At 57.6% G+C, this 8,613-nt stretch overlaps 1 pseudogene; it reads right to left on the bottom strand.

Moving 5' to 3' along the window:
* Window positions 1-2,376: 2,376 nt before the first annotated feature.
* Window positions 2,377-2,468, bottom strand: LOC138380619 (small nucleolar RNA U13; annotated as a pseudogene).
* Between the last annotated feature and the right edge of the window lie 6,145 nt (window positions 2,469-8,613).

Genomic DNA, 8,613 nt, shown 5'->3' with positions numbered 1-8,613 from the left:
GCCGGGACCGCATGGTGCAAGGGGGCCGACCAGATGTCCCGTGACACTTAGTCTCTGCGCGGCCGGCCCCGCCGGCGCTATAAACGGGGATCGCCGCCAGAGGGCGCTGCGGTTGCGGGCTCCTCGACTCCCTCTCCCTAGTACCTCACTGGGTGTCCGAAGGCGGGACTACTTTTTTCTCCCGCCCACTGGCTCGCTAACGCCTCCGCCTCCGCCGGTGTCGTGCCGGGACCCCATGGTCCATGGGGTTGACCAGATGTCCCGTCGCACTTAGTCTCTGCGAAGCCGGCCCCGTCGACGCTATGGAGGGGTGTCGCCGCCAGAGGGCGCTGCGGTTGCGGGCTCCTCGACAACCTCTCCCTCGTACCTCAATACGTGTCCGAAGGTGGGATTTTTTTTTTTTCTTTCCCCCTCCACCACCACCCCCCGCCCGCCGCCGCCTAGCCCGCCTCCGCCGCCTAGCCCGCCTCCGCCGCCTAGCCCGCCTCCGCCGCCTAGCCCGCCGCCGCCTAGCCCGCCTCCGCCGCCTAGCCCGCCGCCGCCGCCGCCTAGCCCGCCGACGCCTAGCCCGCCGCCGCCGCCGCCTAGCCCGCCGACGCCGCCGCCTAGCCCGCCGAAGCCTAGCCCGCCGACGCCTAGCCCGCCTCCGCCGCCGCCTAGCCCGCCGCCGCCTAGCCCGCCGCCGCCGCCGCCTAGCCCGCCGACGCCTAGCCCGCCGACGCCTAGCACGCCGCCGCCGCCGCCTAGCCCGCCGACGCCTAGCCCGCCGACGCCACCGCCTAGCCCGCCGAAGCCTAGCCCGCCGACGCCTAGCCCGCCTCCGCCGCCGCCTAGCCCGCCGACGCCTAGCCCGCCGACGCCTAGCACGCCGCCGCCGCCGCCTAGCCCGCCGCCGCCTAGCCCGCCGACGCCGCCGCCTAGCCCGCCGAAGCCTAGCCCGCCGACGCCTAGCCCGCCTCCGCCGCCGCCTAGCCCGCCGCCGCCTAGCCCACCTCCGCCGCCTAGACCGCCGCCTAGACCGCCGCCGCCTAGCCCGCCTCCGCCGCCTAGCCCGCCGCCGCCGCCGCCTAGCCCGCCGACGCCTAGCCCGCCGCCGCCGCCGCCTAGCCCGCCGACGCCTAGCCCGCCGACGCCGCCGCCTAGCCCGCCGAAGCCTAGCCCGCCGACGCCTAGCCCGCCTCCGCCGCCGCCTAGCCCGCCGCCGCCGCCGCCTAGCCCGCCGACGCCTAGCCCGCCGACGCCTAGCACGCCGCCGCCGCCGCCTAGCCCGCCGACGCCTAGCCCGCCGACGCCGCCGCCTAGCCCACCGAAGCCTAGCCCGCCGACGCCTAGCCCGCCTCCGCCGCCGCCTAGCCCGCCGACGCCTAGCCCGCCGACGCCTAGCACGCCGCCGCTGCCGCCTAGCCCGCCGACGCCTAGCCCGCCGACGCCGCCGCCTAGCCCGCCGAAGCCTAGCCCGCCGACGCCTAGCCCGCCTCCGCCGCCGCCTAGCCCGCCGCCGCCTAGCCCGCCTCCGCCGCCTAGACCGCCGCCTAGACCGCCGCCGCCTAGCCCGCCTCCGCCGCCTAGCCCGCCGCCGCCGCCGCCTAGCCCCCCTCCTCCTCCTCCTCCTCCTCCTCCTCCTCCTCCTCCTCCTCCTCCTCCTCCTCCTCGTCCTCCGCCGGTTTCGTGCCGGGATCCCATGGTCCTTGGGGTTGACCAGATGTCCCGTCGCACTTAGTCTCTGCGGGGCTGGCCCTATCGATGCTATGGAGGGGGATCACCGCCAGGGGGCGCTGCGGTTGCGGGCTTCTCGACTCCCTCTCCTTCCCCACCCCTCCGCTCGCCCGCTCCTCCTTTCTTTACTCCCTATCGCCCCGCCCCCTTTTTTCTCCACACACACGCAATTATCACGCTCACGAACTATCCCGGGACCTGGCGTGACTTTCATCGCAATCTCCCCCCCCCCCCCGGACACACACACATAGAGACACACCCTCCCGGCAGGGAGCACCCTGAGTGGTCGTGCAGATGTCGCTGCTGCATGCGGCCTCCGCATGGGTTCGCTGGTTGACCAGATGTCTGGTCCTTGGGTGGTTGACCGGATGTCTGGTCTGTGGTTGTCATCCTGACAGGGAGGCTTTGGGACGGATTTGGTCTCTCTGGCCTCGCTGCCCCTAGGGGTCACCCTGCGATCGGTATTCTTCTCGCGTGGGGCGAGGGGGCGCTCCGGAGCATTCCTCTCCTCTCGGAGTTTCTGTCTGCAGTCTCTCGACTTGCTCTCACTCCCCTACCCTGCTGTGTGACTTTCTTTTTGGTCCTTTCATTTTATCTATTCTCTCTTTGCCTTTTCCTGCCCGCCTTTCCGCTCCCCCCCCCCCCGGATTCATGGTTTCACGTCACGCGGGTGACGTGCCGACACACCAGGAGGCCCTTCTCACACGTGCGCGTGAACACGCAATCAACACGTTTATGAACTAGAAAGGGATCTGGTGTGACTTTGCTATTATTTCCCCTCCCCTCCTCCCCGCGCTGAGAATGAGTTTCCCCGGGCTCGTGTGCCCGCCTGGGAATCGGCTGCAGACGCCATGGCCCCGGGTCGACCACATGTTGCCCTGGGGTCCACCAGATGTCTCTGGCGAATTGGGGCCCTAGGGTGCTTGTGACGGTGTGGTCACTAGGTGTCGCTCTGGGCTCAGTATTCTTCCTTCTCGCTGTGACTTTGGTCTCTTTTTTTCGAAATTTCTTTCTTTCTTCCTCTTTTGCCCTGTTTCCATTTTCCCTTCTTAATCTCTTTCTCTCTTTTTGTTGCTTTTTTTCCACGGCAGATGGGTGATGTGTGTGTGGAGGAAACGCGGCGTCAGGGAGAAGACACATCTCACACGTGCTCGGGAACACCCGATCGTCACGCTTCTGAGTACCGACCGATGGATCTGGTCCCGAATTTTTTAATAGTTTTCTCCTCTCTCTCTCTCTCTCTCTCTCTCTCTCCCTCCCCCCCTTCCTTCTCTTTCCTTTCTCTCCCTTCCTTTCTTTCTTTCTCTCGCTCTCTCGCTCTCGCTCTTCTTTTCTTTCTGACAGAGTCTCTCGTTCTGTTGCCCTGGCTAGAGTGCCATGGCGTCAGCCTAGCTCACAGCAATCTCAAACTCCTGGGCTCAAGCGATCAGACTGCCTCAGCCTCCCGAGTAGCTGGGATTACAGGCATGTGCCAGCATGCCCAGCTAATTGGATATACGTGTGTGTGTGTGTGCGTGTGTGTGTGTGTGTGTGTGTGTGTATATATATATATATATATATATATTTTTTTTTTTTTTTTTTTTTTGAAACAGAGTCTCACTCTGTTGCCCAGACTAGAGTGCCGTGGCGTCAGCCTAGCTCACAGCAACCTCAAACTCCTGGGCTCAAGCGATCCTACTGCCCCAGCCTCCCGAGTACCTGGGACTACAGGCATGCGCCACCGTGCCCGGCTAATATTTTTCTGTATATATTTTTAGATACTGTTTCTGTATATATTTTTAGATATATAGTTTCTTTCTATTTTTAGTAGAGATGGGGGTCTCGCTCTTGCTCAGGCTGGTCTCGAACTCCCGACCTTGAGCGATCCACCCGCCTCTACGTCCCAGAGTGCTAGGATTACAGGCGTGAGCCACCCCGCCTGGCGTGTACGTTCTGTATTCACAGACAGACGGAAGGCAGGGAGAATGTTACCCTTTCAAAGCCCGCCCTGCTCGCCTCTCAGCCCACCGATGGCACTCTGAATCCCGTGGCATTCCTTCACTCAGCTGAATTCTTCAGCACCCGACCCCCCCCCCACCCCACCCCCGTGCCACGGGAGTTCGTTCTCATGGCAGAGCCATCGAGGCTGTTGCCACACGTGTTGTAGGTGCCTAGGCAGACTGTGCCCTGGCCCCGAGGAGGTACGGAACCGCCTATCGCCTCGGGAGGGAGGGACAAGATGTGTCCGTGTCCAAGGCGACGTCCTGTCGATCACGAGGAGGCCTGCAAAGGCTCGTATCTGCCAGGCATTGAGCCACATCACATGAAACACCGGTGTGTTCCTTCACTTAGGTGGTGTCGCGTGTTGATACTCACAGAGGATGATAAACCCACTCGCATGCCGGCTGAGCCCCCTGTGTCTCCTCCTCTATCCACTGAGGGAAAAAACCGCAACGAAAGGTAGAAAACCACAGGGGGGGAAGAGAGCCCGTCGCTCTCCCTATGTGACCGTCCGGAGTGCTCGTTCAGATGGGAGGAGGTGTGTTTGTGTGTGTGTGTGTGTGTGTGTGTGTGTTTCATTGATTTTGGTGCCATCTTTTCTCTGCAGCTGCGTCAGAGGACAGCGATTTTTCCGATTTTCACTCCGCTGAGTGAATTGCCTTTTGAAGAGAATGTCCACAGGAAGCCTACGGTCCTCCCGCGGGGGTGGCCCTCCTCTAGAAATGAATCTCGTTTCTTGAACGGAGGGGACTTGTTGACGCCATCATGCTTTCGGGACGACTTCTCAGACGCTAGCTTTGGACCGCAACATAGGTGCCCCCGACATTGCCTCAAGGGTTCCGTGGTGCCTCCTGTCAAGAGACCCCACCGACCGTCCCCAGCCTGCCCGCTCAAGGGAGCCGGGCCCCTTCTGATCTGTCCGCCCGCCGGTGAAGCTCCCTCCCGAGGGTCGGAAAGCCCACCTGTTTCCCAGTTCGGTTGAATGATGGGGCACCCGGGCAGGGCACTGGCACCGAGTGACTCCATTCTGAGTCTGTCTGCTCTGGGGGGCGGGGGCGGGGGCGGGGGCGGGTGGGGGGGGCAGTTCCGTCTCGACCCGGTGGCCTCCTACCGACTGACTCGATGGGACGGACCATTCTCACTCAGGATCGTGTACCTTCTTGGCCTAGGCACATCCCGGCACTTAAAGCCACTTTTCGGGGACACTCTCCCACGTACAGATAGATGGCCTGCACGAGTGCTCTTCCTTTCTCGAAACACTGGAAATCTGTCCTCAATTTTACCTGACCTACCTGACGGTGTGTGATAAAGGAGCATAGAACCCTCAGCCACCCTCCACCTTCCCGCTGTCCCGAGAGACAGTGCCGAGCGTGAAATTCTATCCCTGACTCTCTGTGTCCACCGGAACGTGGCCTGACTGCAGTGACGTCAGCTACGTCAAGTCGTTCTCTGGGTAGGGAAAGAACTTAACCAGATAGGCCCTATCGGTCGCTTCTCTGTTCTGATAGTTTTGTGGCAGCCATTTCTTTCCCCCTCTCTTTTCTTTTTCTGTCTCTCTCCCCCACCCCCACCCCCAAATTCTTTCTACGAAGACGTTTAGGATGTCAGATTCTGGCCACATGCCCCCCCTAGGCATACGGGGGCCAGCATAGACAAAGGTCTTCGGTACCAAGTGTTCATTCCACGGTGACAGATATTGCCACTCTTGTATTGACCAGGGCGAGATGGTGAGTGGGTCAACTCTGAAACTCCCTGTACTCTACTTCTCTCTTGGGTAGGTCCCTGCCCCAACCCTCCGGCTTCTAGCACACACCCAGGGGCACTCTCTCCTCTCTGGATAAAGTTCCAGATGATCCGATCCGCTCCGAGGAGGAAGGGGAGCTGGCCGGGCCACCCACTGTGCGCCCCACCCCCGTCAGTCATAGGGTCCGTTCTTTTCAGGATGACACCGGCAGCGGTTGCTGGGTGTCACCTAGCGGCCACTTTGATCAGACCTCGGGATCCGGAAAGTCAGGTGACGTTGGGAGTTTAAGAGCTGACTCCCGGGAGGTGTGGAGGGCGGGGAGGAGAGCACGGTCCGGACGGTCCCACCCTCTTCTTCCCGGGCCCCGCAGCTCTGGGCCCGCCCGGGGCAGCCCTAGCCTCTAGCGGGTCTCCGCCCACCCGCCCTGTTGTCTGCGGGAGGCGCCCCTCCTCCCGCTCTCTGCCTCCTCCCGGGACCGTAGGCCTCTGCCCGTCGTCTTTTTTATTTTTATTTTTTCCCTTTTGTTTGTTTCTCTTTTATCTTGTGTTTTAGGCTTATCGAATATCATATCGTATAAAAACTTAAATCACAGAATGAATTATATTAAGTAACAAGATGTGGCTTTTTATCCTACGCCGAGAACGATGAATTTTTCTCTTCGTGTTTTCCTGTCCTGGAAGAAATACAAAGTTGCTCGTGATACTTCCCCATCATCTTCCAGTTTCCCCGACTGTCAACACGATGTATTCGATCGTATATCTTTGTGTGTGCACGTGGGCGCCTGTACCTATTTCTTTTCGGCATCAGTCTCAGGTCTTTTGGCACCTAGGGGGGAAAAAGGAGAAACCAATAAAGGACAGAAAGACGTTCTGTCGTTTTACGCTCCCCACCACCACCACCACCACCACCACCACCACCACTTTTGGGAGCTTGTAGTCTGGCCTATGTCCCCAAGGCAGGTTAAATCTTTTCTTAAAACTCCCAAGTGGTCCCCTGCCCCGCCCCCCCCCCCAGGTGGGCGGCCGGCAGAGTTCACAGGCTTTGTTTTTGGCAGAGCCTGGACGATTGAAATAATTAACCACAATCAACGCTAAAGCTGAGAACCCCTCCCCCCCTCATTAAAAGCTCTGTATTTCTGCCTAGCCCTATGTTCGGGGAAATTCGGAGGCTTGAGATGGGAAGGTCTACCCTATTTTCTCCTTTACCGGCAAAATAGACTCTCTCTTTCCTTCCTCCTCAAACAGCTTGTCCTCGTTATTCGGCCTCGTGGGCAAGTGGCCGAGCTTTCGGTAACACCAAGTCTTGTAAGTTGTGTTGTGTTATCGGTCTTGTTTTCTTTCTTTTCTTTTCTTTTCTTTTCTTTTTTTTTTTTTGAGACAGGATTTCTTTCACTCTGTCCTCTCCCAGGCCGCCTTGGCCTGATTGTAGCTCACAGCAAGCTCCAAATCCAGGGCTTAAGTGATCCTCTCTGCCTCAGCCTTCTGAGTAGCTGGGACTATAGGCAAATGCTGCCACACCCGCCATAATTTTTCTTTTTTTTTTTTTTTGTTGGTAGAGATGAGGTCTCATCGTGTTACCCAGGCTGGTCTCCAGCTGCTGGGCTCAAGTCACGCTCCCGTCTCTGCCTCCCAAGTTGCGGGGATCACGGGCATGAGCCACCATGGCCAGCCAGGTTATTTAAAGGTGATCGCTTTGCTATCCTGATACAAAACCCCAAATGTGCGAGTTTAAGGCACCAGACGGAGGGAGTCTCCACACTACATCGTCACGAACATTGAGGGTGGCTCACGAAACAGCTGGGATGTGGCCACACAGTAGTGATCGAGGAGATATATTCTAGTGGGATAGCAGAAATATAGAATGTCCTGAAGACACTAAATGTCGGAATGCCACAGCAGTCAATGGCTGACAAACTTCCATTCCATCGTGTCATGGTAGGCGGCTTACTTTTCTCCTGCTCCCTCGGTATGATTAAGGCCTGACGTAGAAAATGTCTACGTCTCATCCAAATCCATCGAGACGATGGAAGGGGGAACTGGGAGAGGAATAAAGAAAAACAAGAGGGGGAGAAGGAGGAAACTGCCTCCCCTGCCCCCATGCTACCCAATTAATAAATGAAGAATGGCCTCTTCCCTCCTCTTCCCAACCCCTAACTATGCCTGGAGGTGTATCGTAGGCCTACAGTCCTAAGAAATGTACAACTACTGATAGTAATGGGAAGAAATGCAGTCTAATAGGTTTCTGTGCAGTGGGACACCTGGCCAGGGCACTTACGGTGAATGGAGCTTGCAGGGCGGGCGGGAGGTTGCTCTGGGTGAGTCTGTGAGTTGGCGGTGAGTGGTGAGTGAATGTGAAGGCCTAGGACATTACTTACTGTAGGTTTTCATAAACCCTGGACACTTAGGCCACACGACATTTACCTTTAGAAATTTCTTTCTTCAATAATACATTAACCTTAGCTTACTGTAAGTGTTTTCACTTCATAAACTTTTCCATGGTGGTTTGGCTTTTTTTTTGTTTGTTTGTTTGTCTGTCTGTTTGTTTGTTTGTTTGTTTTTCTTTCTTTTAAACTTTTGGACTCTTTTGCAACACCACGACTTAAAACACAAATGCGTTGCACTGTTGTACACAGATATTTTCTTTCTCTGTGTCCTTATGTGTTCCGTAAGCTTTTTCCTACTTTTAAAGTTTTTATCGTTCTATGCACTTTTCAAAATAATAAAAACTAAAACGGGGGGGGGGGTGGGAGAGGGAAGGAGAGAAATACACACACATGAATATGTTTCCCAAGTGAACTGAGGAAGGGGGCCGAGTCAAGGTTCTCAGGGAGCCACCAGTGATGAAACGGTCAGGCTCAGAATCAGCATTGCAGAGTGGCTGCAGAGCCGGGGGGCCTGGACTGGCTACCTGGACGACACTCCGTGTTTGGTAACTTGGCGAGTCATACATCCTCTTGAGCCTCAGCCTCTTCATCTGCAAATGCAGAAATCATGGTGCCTACCCCACAGGGATATTGTGCAGAGTGAAAAAGCAAATGCAGGCAAAGCCCACAGAAGCACGCGTGGTAAACAGTAAGCCTTTAATCGTGGTCACAGTCGTTGTTATAGGATCATCTTCCTATGTCCTTGTCTTTTAAAGATTAGCAGAACCTCCCAGAAGATGAGAATGGGCTC

The sequence above is a fragment of the Eulemur rufifrons genome, unplaced genomic scaffold (assembly GCF_041146395.1).
Source record: "Eulemur rufifrons isolate Redbay unplaced genomic scaffold, OSU_ERuf_1 scaffold_593, whole genome shotgun sequence".
NCBI classification, from domain to species: Eukaryota; Metazoa; Chordata; class Mammalia; order Primates; family Lemuridae; genus Eulemur; species Eulemur rufifrons.
The sequence above is the reverse complement of the archived record's forward strand: the minus strand, read 5'-3'. Positions and strand labels throughout refer to the sequence as shown.